The sequence below is a fragment of the Ambystoma mexicanum genome, chromosome 4q (assembly GCF_040938575.1).
Source record: "Ambystoma mexicanum isolate Mex_15411 chromosome 4q, UKY_AmexF1_1, whole genome shotgun sequence".
NCBI lineage: Eukaryota > Metazoa > Chordata > Amphibia > Caudata > Ambystomatidae > Ambystoma > Ambystoma mexicanum.
Window position 1 is genome coordinate 1,093,217,668 of NC_090928.1, and position 14,588 is coordinate 1,093,232,255.

Here is a 14,588-nt window from a genome sequence, read left to right on the forward strand (position 1 = left end):
CAGGGCTGCAAGTTTGGAGTCGTACCAAGTGTTCAGCTTAGAGGCATGTTTCAAGTGGATTCTCATGACTGGCGCAAGAATGTCAAGGGTGTTGGTGATGGACATGTGGAAGTTGCTGAGAGCAGCGTCAGTGGTAGAATCTGAGTTGGGAGGGCAAGAGGTGATACAGGTGGAAGTGAAGGCAGCAGCTGATACTCATTTCATCAGGCAGATGTTCGCGAATGAGGTTGGCAGGGCATTTGGAGGAGTGATCACGAGGCCAGATGGACCTAGGTGGGAGGAGAGAAGAGAGTGGTCCGACAAAGAGAGAGGGGTGACCAGAGGAGATGAGCGAGGGAGGGCCAGAGTCCAAAGTGTGTCCAGCAGAGTGGGTTTGGCGAGAAGGGAGAATGGAGAGGGATAGAGAGGTGCAGATGTCAATGAAAAGAGTGGATGCTGTGCCAGAGGAGCTCTATCGGATGTTAAAGTCACCCAGGAGGAGCAGGTTGGAGGAGGTTGAAAGTGAGGAGGAACAGAAATTAGCCCATTCAGCGAGGAGCAGGGAGGTAGCACCTGGAGGCTGGTACATGGTAGCAATGACCAGGGTGGAGGAAGGAGAGATAACCAACTTGCATACAAAGCTCTCAAAGTAGCAGTAGAGCTGAGTGGGTAAGATGGAAGAAGGAACCCACTCAGGGAAGATTAGGGCAACCCCACTGCTAGCACGGGGAGGTCTAGGCTTGGAAATGATCTTAAAGCCATCAGGCAGGAGGGAGTCAAAAGCAGTGACTGAGCTGATATTGAATCATGTCTCAGTAAGAGCGAGAATGTCTCGGTCAGTGTCTTCAAGAAGGAGGCAGATGTCAGTGTTTGTTGGCTGAGCGGGTGTTAAGAGTTGCCAGACTCGATCTTCTTGATTTGAAACTATAAAAATCAACTGTGTAAACCTGGACTTCAATTAGATGTCAACGCTAAGTAGCCTGACCCTGAACTACCGGCCCATGGAAGTAAAATATGCATTTAACAATCTCCTCCTAAAGCAGAAGCTGAAAGGAGGTCTTGAAGGAGAAGCTAACAATGATGAAATCCAGAGAGTGCTGTGATGGCTAGCAGCTCCCTCCCAGCAATGACTACTAAGAACCAACGAAGGACTTATATCTCCTCCTGGAACACCATGGGGTTTACCCATCTCTTGGGGACCGGAGATTGATTGAAATGCCTAGCTGCTAACCACACTATTCTGTTGCAGGAGACCTGGATGCAGGAATATAATTTTGTGGATGGCTTTGATATTATTCAGGTGCTCGCTACAAGAGGGACACATCGGCGCCTGTATGGTGGCCATTTGATTGGCGTGAGACATCATCTGAAGCTATTTAGGACTGTGCCGACTGAGTGCTTGGACTACATTCTTGTGGCAGAGTTCGCAGTCAGGGTCTAAGAGACTGAAACTGCCTATTGGTCATCTGCCTATATGACCCCTTCGCTCAGCTGGATGTGGGAAAACAGGAGAGGCGTTATCCTCATCAGGGGGGACTTTAACGCTCAATGTAGATGCTCCACAGTGTTACCCCCTGTGACAACTTAACCAGCACATCTAGAATGGCTATCCCTAAGCTAAGTGCATAAGGCGACACATGGTAACATTTCCTGAGTTACTGGAATTTGCACATGCTTAATGGTTGTACAATGGGTGACATCCTGGGTCAGACTACGTGGAGGGTGGGCAGGAGGCAAACTTCTTTAAACTACCTATTTGCTAATCCAGCTTTAACACAGTATATAACCCAAATGAGGGTATAGTCCAATGAGAGGAACGACCATGCCATTTTACCCTTAGATGTAAACTTGAATGCAACTGTTACTACTTACTCATTCCCTGTGGAGTTGCGAGTAAATCACGCTGGTAACCATGTGAACTGGTTGGAGAGAAATATTCAGTTAGCCAATAGCTACTTCCATACCGGCAAACACAAAGTATTTGCAGACCTGGTTCACATGATGGTAGATGAAATAGAGGGTTGATTTTCAGCCACTAAACTAGAGGTCTTGCATAATAGAAGTCTCCAAGCAATACTCAAGTCTGATAAGCGCCACCATATGATAAAAGGCTTATAGACCGGAGAAGAGAAATGAGACGGGATATCAGCCACACAAAAAATAAGACTTACACTCAAATGCTTTTTTGCAAATTAGGATAATTAAAAACAGATATCGAAGCTGGGTCAGGTGGTGGCGCTATTCTTTGAATCAGGAAGGGTAGCAAAAGATGGCCAGAGTGTGGTGTTCGGGACACACGAGGAGTATATGGCAGGTACTAGGGGCAGCTAAGGGAAACGTATGTGAAAAAATTGTCAACTATGTGAGTGAAGCGCAATGGATTGCCCGTGTAGAAACGGTCCCATATGAATGGACCAACCCCGAGACAGGGAACTGGTCAGACGGTCACTTTAGGATCGACCGGAAGATTTTACCCTTAAAATTAAGAAACTTAAGTCATCTAAATCCCCTGACCCAGATGGATTGTCTGCAGTAGTGATAAATAACGCCCCTGAACATTGGGCGATAATATTAGGAACACTGTTTGGGAAACTGATGATGGGAAGGGGGTATCCCAGCCTCATGGTTAACACCGATATACATTCGAGTTTTTTAGAAAGGTAACCAGATTATTCTGACTAAGTATTGCCTGTTAGCCATGTTGGACGTTCCTGGAAAGCTTTTTTCTTCTTTCATCCTGGATCACCTGCAGAAATGGTCTGATTCTAATAAAATCCTAGACCGATTCCAGACGGGTTTCCGCCCGCACTCTTCCATTACCCATAATCTCAGGGCTATTGACCTGCTGATTGAGGGTACAAGAAACAAAGGTGGCCATGGTCTGTATGCGCTTTTGGTGGACTTTAAATCTGCTTTCAATATGGTGCCTAGAGCAAGGCTTTGGGCAAAGCTTAAAGCAATGGGTTGTCCACCAGTCCTGTTACATTTCATAAAATTGCTTAACACTAATACACTAGATTGGACAATGAGGGGACTTAATCACGACCTGTGGCTCTCTCTAGAAGGGTTAAACAGGTGTGTAGTTTGGCACAACTTTTGTTTACTATGTATTTAGCAGACCTGCCAGAATATCTAGAAGGGCTGGATACATGCCTGCCTAAAATAGCGTTGGCGCATATTCAATATCTTGCTTACACCGATGATTTGGTCCTTATGGATATGACCTTTACTGGCATGAGAAAGGTTGCTGACAGTTTATGGAGATACGCCATGGAAAACCACTTAGTAATTAATCAGCAAAAGACTCAGCTAATATTATTTAATAAGAAAAAAATAGCTCATCCTGCATTGCTGATTGAGGGGGTTGGAATGGACTATACTGAAAGCTACTGATACCTGGGTGTAGAGTTGGAGAGTAAAAGGAATTACCTGATGTACGAAGCTGTCAGGAAAAGGAAAGCAATGCAATTTACTGCTTTGATTGCTACATTTAGTAAGAATTCTGTGTGGTATAGTTTGGAGGGTATCTTGAGACTATACAAACAATGTTTTTCCCCTGCAGTGATGTACGATCTAGAACCTCTTACGCAGATGGACATGTTCTGGGTTGCCAAGACAGAAGCTCCCTTCTGGTGTCAGATACTAGGACTCCCACCTTGTGCTCCAATGGAGGTTACATGACGTGAACTAGACCTCTGTTCGATGAAAACCATGATCATGTTGAGACGTGGACTGCTATACTTGTGTATAGGCGCGTTACAAATGTCTTATGCTATCATATCATACATAAAGCCATTACCCAATCCCAAGTGCTCCGGACTGAGACTGTTCGGCTTGCATATGGAAAATTCTCTCTATGGCAAGTCCACTTTGAACTTGTTTAGATCAATTAACTGGTCACCAGATTGGGAGCTTGGATACTGGGAGATTTGAAATTGCAAGAGTCCAAGTTATACAAAATAGTGCTATTAGAGCTAGACTAGAGGTGAAAGCATACAACCATATCTCAGAGGCTAGTAAGGGTTTGTACTGGCTTCCTGCGGAGACTAGTATACATTTCCAACTACTGACCATAGTGTATAAATGGCTGAAGGGCTCGAATCCACTCTATCTGGCAGACAGTATAATCAAAAAGCCAGCTGTTAAACATCTGAGATCAGACAATACTAATAGGCTGGTTGTGCCAAGAGCAAAGTTGTCCCAAGTCAATAAAAGTGCTTTTGGTATAGCAGCCCCCAGACTCTGGAATTCCATCCTGCCAGATCTCAGAACTGAATAATCATTAGGTACTTTCAAGAAGAAACTGAAGACATTTCTCTTTAAGTTATCTTTAGAGCTAGCTAGTCTGCCCTGCCTCTTTTGTAGGTAAATTCTGGGGAGCAATATAGCTTGTTTTATGTTTTATGTCTCTTCCATCTTGGGTAGGATACTATCCTACATCGCCCGTATGCCTCTGGGCCTTTTTTGGGTTTGCGCGGTATAAATAAATTAAAGTAAAGTAAAAGGTAAAGTGACATGATACCTGTCTGCAAGAGATCAGTGGTAGGAGTGCAGGGTTGCAGGTCATTTTGTTTTGTCACGTCTAGTTTCATCATCCTATGACTAATAGTCTCCCCTCTAAGTTCCCCTACCACCTCACACTACACACAAGAATTCTCTATTAATGACCCCCACAGGCCTGTTTGTCCTGCAATAATAATTGAGTCATGACTAAGCTTTCCTCTGTAGCCCTATCACACCCTCTCACATCAGTGTTTATACAGATCCATATCTTTGTAGTCTATCAGGTCTTGGGCTCTTCCCTATGGATAACACACTCCCCAGTGTCTTGCTAAACCCATGTAACGCAGATCAGCACACAGTACTGGGTACTTCTAACCTGCACTCATCAACAGCACAGGTTTTACATCTGCCTCTCTCAGTGCCCCACTACCCCCTACATCATTCATCTTCACGAGAGATGTGCAGCAAGGCCACCAAATGTGCCAAAAGGGTGCGTTACAAGACCACTTACATTACATAATAGTGTGAGAGGGGGACAAGTGGCATCTATATTAAGTTTGCAATTTGCCAATTCCCAATATTCTTCAAATGTTGGAGAAGTGACAAGACAACTGGCAGATGGGCTGAGATGTATGCCTGAACAACTACTTTTTTCCAGAGAGAGGGAGTCCAACCAATCGAACCCAATGTTAAATGAGTTGTGCAGCCTATGTGCAGCCATTACATATCTGCTCATATATGGTATTCCCAAACCTCCATTAACGTGTGAGCCATTAGAGTTTGAGGTAACCCTGGGTATACCACCCCACCCTCAGACAAAGAGGGAGACTTTCCGCTGAAACCTTTGCAAGTCCGGTTGTGAGAAAAGTATTACAATAATTTAGATAAGAAGGAAGTACAGATAAGCTTCTGAACAATATTAATTTCAGCTATGGCCAATACACACAATCCCTCAAAATCTTCTCTAATAAAGGTCTCACAAAAATATACACCAGTGACATTGTAAAATGTTTCTACTGGCATCTGCTGTAATTAGATTTACCCTAAGGAATTTGAGACATGCAATTTTTTAAAATAAAGGATTAACTTTGTTGGAGCATCTGTATTTCCTCCCAGGGTATGGGGATGCCTAAAAAAACAGATTAATGATGAATAATATTAGAACCCTGCAGTGGGGGTGCCATTGGGACACCCAGGGAATCAGCCTAGAAGACAGTCTGTACTTCATAGTACTACCCACGTTCTGAGCCTCCTCACAAGTGGCAGGCCTACATCGTCTCTGTCTGGAAGGTATGCCGTCGTGACCCCAGACCTCTTTGTCCCCCCCAATTTCCACCACCCCTGCTCCCCCACCTCAACCCCAGCCATACATAACTTGTCCCTCAGCAGCTGAAAACTCTTGTATTTCTACCCTTTCCCCTCCATGGCAATGGCTGCAATGCAAAGAGATAATGGACTACATGTAGTTCACTTCTCCCTACTTCAATGGTGGCTATTTTGTTTTGTATTTTTTTTACATTGGGAAACAGTAACAGTGCTGATTCTTACCTTTAAAAACAAAAGCTATTACCGCCCTAGAAAGTATGCTGGGGTGCTAAAAACTATAACCCCACTCCTTGGGTCGGCATTACTGGTATGTTAATGGCAATGGGGCCCACGTTAAGGCCTTCCATTTGTTTGGGGCTGCAACTCGGGTCCTAGGTTGTTACCTGACTGATAATGCCCTCTCACATCAGGGTGTATTGCCAAATTAAGAACAAAGCTTTGTTGACACCAACAAGTTTAGCTATTAGCGATTGGAGATAGACAGGTTGCGCAACATGAAAATTAGGTTGCCTGCAATGACAGCCAATTTTGGGGAAAACCTACAGAGATTCAGACCCTGAATTCCAATATTGTCCATAATGCCTTGTACCCAGGGCTTCATGAATAAAGTGAATATTAAATGTAAAATGGTAAATACAAATCTACGGGGCTCAGATGGGAATGGGGAAATTCCGGGCCCGGGTTCCCATAGGGAGGAATTACTGGGCCCTCCAAACTCGGAATGGCCTGGTAATTCCCATTCTGGGAACCCAGACCCGGACCCGGTTTTAGTGGCAGCCATGCCGCCAATAGCGGCAAGGCTACCGCCAAAGCCAGAATGAGGCCCAGTGCCTGCAAAGCAAAACACATTGTGCTTTGTAGAATCAAACAAAAGAAATTCTCCAGCCTGAGCTTCTCCCTTTGGGATAAGGCAGAACATCAAGGGCTGCTTCTTGCCTCAACCATGACCTTATCATCTAAAAAAGATGGGATATCCAAAATTGACCAGGGTCAGTGTAGCTTGGCAAGAATAAACCTAAGTAAATACATTCAGGGATTTGCCATAACACCCACCCTGTGTGTGCCTTTATGTCCACACACTTTTAGAACGTTCCCGGAATTCGTCCTGGGATTTTCACAGTCTTTCAAGAGTATAAAATTAGGGGCCTGCATGGGAGGGCAGGATGTTGCCATTCCCTAGCGGGCCCCAAAACTCTGCCCCAATGAACAGTTGGGATGGGGCAGTCCTCCAGGGAGCAGTGAGGCATGTTAAACCTGTTTTGTATGTCTAACACGTTGATACTATTCCTGGGATGGATGCTGAGGAGCAGTACATTAGGGCAGTGCAGACGGCCGGTTCTTAGCCCAAAATTCTACATGGGAATATTTGCCAATTACTGAACATTTGGGTCAGTGACCTGCACACTTCTGTGGATTGCATTTGGGATTATTTGCCGATATTTACTTAGGAAGAAAATCCCAGTGTAATCCCAGACAAACGGCAGCACTGTTAAGTGGCAGTGATCAATTAACCCCAAATGGCACAGAATGTGAAAACTTGGCTGGTATGGGCTTGCTGCAACATTTAACCATATTATTTTCATCATGCTAAGACTTCTGCTTCCTGAGTATGCATGGCTGGACTTTAGATTAGGAGAAGGACGCCTAACATTTAAATGTCCTAAATGTTTGGCCTCCTCCAGCCTGAGAAATACAATCAAATGTTATTTGCATGTAAAGCATCTGTGATCAGTGGAATGTGTACTAGGTGAGTGAGTTCTGCAGATTCAGGCTTGAGACAAAAGGGGGTCGATTTCTTTGTCATGTGAGCCCCAAGATAATGGCAAGGAATTACTCTACAGGTGAGAAACACTAGCTTTTCGCGGGTCAGGTGGGAGGTTGAGGCTCCAGGGCCACATAGGGTAGAGAGTGCACCATCATTGTTTCTTTCATTCATCCATCCATTCATAATGGTTGTGCATTCAATAAGATTTTGTTTTAGTGAGTTTAGGGTGGTGGTCATTTCTATGTCCTGAGATACCCATGCCTTTCCCCTGATGCCTCAATACAATGTTCATGGTGGTCCTGCTAGTGGTTGGTCTCCTGGGTCCTAGTGCAACACCCTGCACGGATGGGTACAGTGCATAGCTGTATCTTGGTGTTCTTGCTCATATACCCAAAAACAACAGAGTATATATTCTTTGAACCCTAAGGTGGGCATGATTGTTCAGGAATCGAACCGGAATGTCTATCGATACAGAAGCTGGGAGCATTTTGAGAGACTTGCAAGGTCGGCATTAGTGACCCACATGTGTTGCGGGACCTGAAGACATATTTTCATAAGTCACCGATTTTATATTAAAATTGTTTTATTTGACAGAGTATTTCCTTTCTAGTAATTCGCTTTTTAACAATACCAAATATCGATTGGCTTCAAAAAGACAAATGGTGCCACAATTCTTCTTATGATAAAAAAATAACTTTCTGTAAAACATTTAAAGGAAAATAATTAGTTCCTGCTGTCAGTGGCACGTCATAACTGCACTTTATGTGAAAAACATGCCATAATATCCATTTGACCGGTTCCTAATTTTAACAGTCCCCCAAGAAAGTTCTCCAACACCCCACATCACACGAAAAACAGGAAACACACATTATTCTGTTCTTAACATGGTACCCCTCTGAGGACACACCGCTATACAGAGTGTCAAATATAAATCAGAACATGGTTTAAAAAAAATAAATGAAATTAATGGCATAATTCAACATATGCTTTAGGTTCAGATGGATCTTTTCCAATGGGAAAAACAAAAGACATTCTACACACATTCTGCCAATGATAGCATAATGCTGTCCTCGAGGCCAGCCAGGACATTGAGCCAGACTTACACGATTGATTCTGATGGTGGTCAATTATGGTAATTACATTATGATGATTTAGATACAATGGACCTCATTACGAGTTCGGCGTTAGCCCTCTGGTGCTACCTGCGGGTTGCCGCCGAAATCGTAACACTGTTCCACCACCTGATATCCCAGTGCAACCGGGACATTGTCCTGGCAGCCTGGGATGTCAAGCAGCAAAAAGTGTAAGTCCCACTCCACGGGAATGGGACATGGAAGCACCAGCAGCGTGGTTTCTTGGGAAACCATGTCTGCAGGTGCTTGTGCCCCGGTAGGTCAGACCTGCCGGGATTAACGGCCCCTGGCGGTCTGGAAAGGGTGCCGGCACGCTACTACCAGCACCCTTATTTCCGGATCACCAGGCTTGCAATGAAGCCAAATGAGTCATTTTTCGGCACCAAGTTCCAGATGTCCTTGCTTGGTGCAAGGGACTATTGTGACTGAGGGAACCACCAATACTTCTTCCAACAGCTGTTAGATCTAGGCATTACAAATGCACAGATTTAATTCACTCCTTACACCATTGACACATTTCTCGTACTCAAAATTAAATTTGCAAAAAAATCCCACGAAAGAATTACAGGTGTGTTTAGGCTATACGGTTATTGCTTTAAACATTTATGATTCAATGGGAATTGCTGGTGGTCGGAAAGGCTTGTGGTTTGACATGAAGAATATATATGTTTCTTTTGGAAAGATTTTCAAATATGGGGTGGATTGCAAAAGGATGCTCATGTGCGACCCATTAATTCGAAAATCAAAGACATGAAAATGCACTGTGTGCAGACATCATACATTGTTAAGAAAAAGATGTTCCAGGAAGTCAGCAGTTAATAATTCATCTGTTGTGATGCACGTTTTGGGTGAAACTATCAGATGCATGTTTTATGCACAAATTCCATACATTGCGCCAATAACATGCACATTTACTGCCGCAGTCCTCCAGACCAGAAAGAACACCCCAATACGTGTGTGAGGACAAGCATTGCTGTCAGGAATGCACTCTGGATGGCCCTTGCGATCCGTATTATTGCCCTGATGTCGAAAACTGGACCCCCAAAGATGTGAAAAAGTGCTGCAGTATGTGAAATGGCGGTTGTATACTGATTGACCTTTTCACAATTGACCTCGGAAGAATTGACCTCGGGAGAATTGGCCTAATTTAGAAGGTCAATTAGGACATATATGCGGGAGAAAACTCCCCCTGCAGCCCCCAACCCAACCCAAATCCACCTGCATCTCCCCATCCAATCCCCTTGTATTATTTATAATCCAAAACCAACCTAATACATATATAAAATAACTAAAATAATATAAAGGTCAATTGTGCAGAAGGTCAATTAGGACCATTATAATTAGGTCAATTATGGTAAAAGGTCAATTATGCAAAAGGTTAATTGTAAAAGGTCAATTTGGGTAATACCAAAATGGCACACACAGGAGAAGCAGGCTGACCAACAAGGGCGTAATAGAGGTAGGGTGGGAAGACCAGCCACTGGCAGTGGTAAGACACAGCTGCTGGAGAGCCAGGAGAGTATCGACAACAACCCATTGTACCGTCTGTGTGCATTGACACCATCTGAGCTGTGATGCTTAGGATGCTGTAAGGTTGGCTACCAGAATGTGTAGGTAATAGATGGCATCTCCAAAGTGCATCTGCTGGCCAATTAATGTCCAGACTAGCCAGTACTTTAGGGCCATAAGTCTTGTAGAGTGCCCTTACAGTAAACACATTGGTCATAATCTACACAACTGTGATGTCATGAATGCTGCTGGTAGTATATTGATTCTCCTGAATTCATGGCAAAAGCCTGAAAGTGCCCCATAGCCAGAGTGGATGGTTGCGTGATTGTGTTGAGAGGATTCTGTGCTCTGGTATCCAAGGACAAATGTGTATCGATAAGCAATATGTTGCCGATCATGGCATATACATACACAATCATACACATACTAATTGCCTTTCCCTCTGTCACACACCTTGAGGATGACAACATGGAAGAGGATCTCGCAAAGGCAAACATGCACAGGGAGCTAATGGAAGAAGTACACACAGTGGCTGGGGAATGGCACAGTGGAGGTCATTAGGAGCCATTGCCTGCCAGCGAGGTTGAGAGCGGGCAGCCATCAACTGCAGCCATTAACACCCTTGCCACCAGCCTAGTGAAACCAAGACATGTTTTAGACAGGCATGAACAAATTGTCTTGGTTAACCTGTACAACAATTGGCATGAGGGGGGTTGACAGCACCCCCTGGCCATTGAAAGAACAAGATCACCTCGAACCCATAGGTGAGGGATTGCAAGGCATTGCACATGAGGTGCTGCTACCAGGCTGATCTGAGACCAGAGAGACCTGACGCGCAGTTGTGTAGGAGCGTGGTGAACGCCGGAGGATCCTGCTGGTTGCTGCGCAGAGGCTGCTCTGTCCTGGATTGTGTGTGTGCCTATGTAAGAGACTATGTTCAACATTACAACTGTGTGAGGGGTGCTCATTGTCATCATAAGTTGCCACATACTTGTGTAGGGCTATCACATTGCTGTACACCAGCACAGTGTAGGCTTCTAAAGTGGGGCTTCAGTATTCCTGAAGAAAACTGTACCAGATTCCTGGTGCATATCTTTGCAGTATTGTGGCATTCTGGGCCTCAGTCCAATAGGTTCCTGAAAGGGGTGAATAGGTGCCTAGTTAAGGTGTAAGCACTGTCAAACCTGGAAGTTGGAGGCAGCATATAATATGTCCAGCTGTGTGTACATATGTACATATGTCTGAGGTTGAGTTTCATGACTTAACAAGATACCATGTGTCAACATGCTGCCCTGCGTCATGCTGGCATGCAATTGGATGGCATCGTTAGATTTTGCTGTCAAGTGTGGGTGTTCTGCATTCAGATGCATGATGTTGTTGGAACCTCTTGCTCAGGTCTTCAATAGTCAGGATGGGTTCAAGAGCCATAGTTACCCCATGCTTGAATATCCAATATTACTAGGGGAGGGTTAGCAGGGGATACAGTACTTGAGTATGACCTCATCTGTCAGTGTAAAGGTGGGCATGCTTCCCCGTATGGGTTTTCCCTCCTCCTTCTCCTCCTCCTCATAATCAACCTCAGTCTCCTCATGACTTGACACATCAGCATGATCCCGTTGGATTGGCCATTTTTTTGGCAGCATAGCTGACAAATATGTTGGATTTTTCTAGTATGGGTACTGTTGTGACTAGTGTGATAAGTTTGAATTAATTTGATGTTGTCTAGTAACTTACACATTTTATTGGCCCACTGCCTCCACTCTCATTTTTAGCAGCAAATGACCTGCATTTTTAAGCACATATGTTGATCAGCTTTTGTGAATTGAATATTTTTTTCTTTTTCTGGCCACTCCATTCTTGTATAATTTCATGTATTTACATGCATTCCATCTTTGCCCTTCATTTTGTGTTTTCCCAGTTTCAGTGCACTCATGCATCTGGTAGATGGGTGTTTCTGTGAATCATGCAGATTTGTTTCTTGTTCCTTTTTTGGCCATGTATTGTGCATCTGAGATTTGCACCCCCAGAAATGGTTGGAGAAACAATCCCATGGTATGTGCATACTTTCTCCTGTACATTTGCAGATGTTATACTGTCTAGTGCTCTCATTTCCTCTCCCCATCGCACTAAGTTTCAGCACTTTCTATATCTGTCGCTCTGTATGACTCTGGTCCTCATTACGAGCTTGCCGGTCTGGATACAACGGTACTGCTAAGCTTGCCGGTACCGCTGTATCCGGACCGGCAAACTCTGAGTTGTGCTCGCGGATGCCTTACATTCTGCCAGGTCTGACCTGGCGGAATGAAAGGCACCCGTGAGCAAAGCATGGCTGTAGCACAGGCACCGTTACGATCCGTGCCGGTGCTACAGGCATCCCCATTCCGGCACCCACGAAAGGGCAATTACTGGGTCCGGCGGGGCAGGAATACCCCAGTAATTTCCCATTCACAGGTGACGGACTTTCTTGCAAGTTTGGAGGTAGCCTTACCAGTTTTACCGGCAAGGCTACCTCCAACCTTGTAATGAGGCCCTCTGTCTCTTTCTCTGTCCCAGTCTTTTTCTTTATGGGTGAGAGTCGTTTTGTCAGCTGTGCGTTTGCTAAAGCCAACTCAGACCACTGCATGCCCAGAAGAAAACAAAACCGGTATCTTCTGGGATTGGAGGTCAGTTTTTTCAAATCTACTGTGAAACAAAGGTCATTGTTTAATTGAACCAACTATGTAAACCAGCTGGGATTAACATTTTTAAAAAGCTCCTATTTAATCTTTACTTCCAGTATACATTTTAGTCATAATAAAATGTTATACCTATTTTACTGAGCAAAGAAATACCAACATGTAAACAGGGGTCTGCAAACTTTGGCTCTCCAGATATTTTGGACTACAACTCTCATAGGCCCTACACAGCACAGTCAATGGTGAGATTTGAGTCATAGAGTACAACACATACAGCATAGCAAATGTTGCAGACCCCTGACCTAGAATAACCACATACATCATTTTCTTGTGTAATGGTTTTTAGTCTGGAACAGTCATACTGTTGTTTTCAGAAAACCAGTTTTGAGAAAGAGGAAGGGGAATAGATAATTGTGGGGCTCCTGCCTGATTAACATAAAATCAAAGAGCTTTTTGAGAACAAAAGAATGACCACAGATCTTGATATTTTTCAGATAGGTCTGTGATAAAAAGGTTGTATGCTTGAAAAACTATGTACACAGTGCACAATGGGCTTGGTGCTTATTACCTTTTTCACAGCACTCACCAGAGCATTAAAATATGTGTAACATTGAACCTTATACACTGATTCGGAAAGTGTCAGGACTCGACTAAGTGAATAGAACAGCTGCCACATTAGTTATTCCATTCAGGTGTAAGTGCCATTTGCAGAAACTGTTTCCTATTACCAGTCACTAAGTAAGGGTTGCTGTACAGATCCTCAGTTACCAAAGCAGAGACATACTAAGAGAAGCATATTGATAGGTATGTGATACTTAATTTCAAATTCCCTTAAAGTCTTCTAAAGAAGATGACGTTTCCTAATTGTGTACATATTTCGTTACTGCCTTATATCGTAAAGTAGTTCACATTTCTTGCCCCTCAGAAAAAGAATGCAGGATGTTAAAGGTAGTCGGCTGTGTTGCAGTTAGAGTTCTGTTTCTCAGAGTACATGGATTATACATGAGGGCCTTCCGTGTCCACCTCATTCCGGAGCACCAGGTGGGAATAGAAAGGTGCCCCCCATTACAGTGAGTTTTTGATTGTGGAACAACTGCAGTATCACAGCAATAAAGCTAAGTATGTCACAGTCTGCATTATGATAGTTTTCAAGGTGTTCTCATTATTGCAAGACCGCTGCTCCCACATCTCTCAAAAATAGAATTTTAACCAAATCACAGGACGATTGAGAGGAGGAAATGTTTCAAGTAGCTGCATTCTTTCATTTATGAAAAGTATTTTCCACCATGAATGCATCACACAGTCCATCATATGGTCACGACTTTTCCATGTGGGTGCTGCCTCCCCTCACAAGTGCCCCTTGTCTGAAGACATACATGATTCTGGTTGAGGAATTTCAGAAGTATGACATCCACCTGCAAGAGACAGAATGACAAATTATCCAGGATTCCGACATCTCACCTCTCATTAAACCAAAAAAAAGTTCATATGTATAGTGACAAAATTCACTTTTCTGTCATTTTCTAGTGCTCTAAATACTTTCAGGGAGGTTAATGTTAACACATTCAATGGTTCTATGTTCATGGAAGGTGGAAGTATGAAGGTTTGAGCTACTTTGGATTTTAGCATGTGAATTACAAGTTACCATCAAATAACTACAATGAGTTCTCTATGCACACAACTATAACAATCGCTGTT

General features: G+C 43.8%; 1 protein-coding gene across 1 annotated transcript in view; it reads right to left on the bottom strand.

Moving 5' to 3' along the window:
* Window positions 1-8,138: 8,138 nt before the first annotated feature.
* Window positions 8,139-14,588, bottom strand: part of LOC138467325 (calpain-13-like) — a 662,439-nt gene continuing 655,989 nt past the window's right edge. Inside the window, exon 24 of the mRNA XM_069607301.1 lies at window positions 8,139-14,305. The gene's annotated coding sequence lies outside the window, so the exon portion shown is untranslated. The remainder of the gene's footprint in view (window positions 14,306-14,588) is intronic.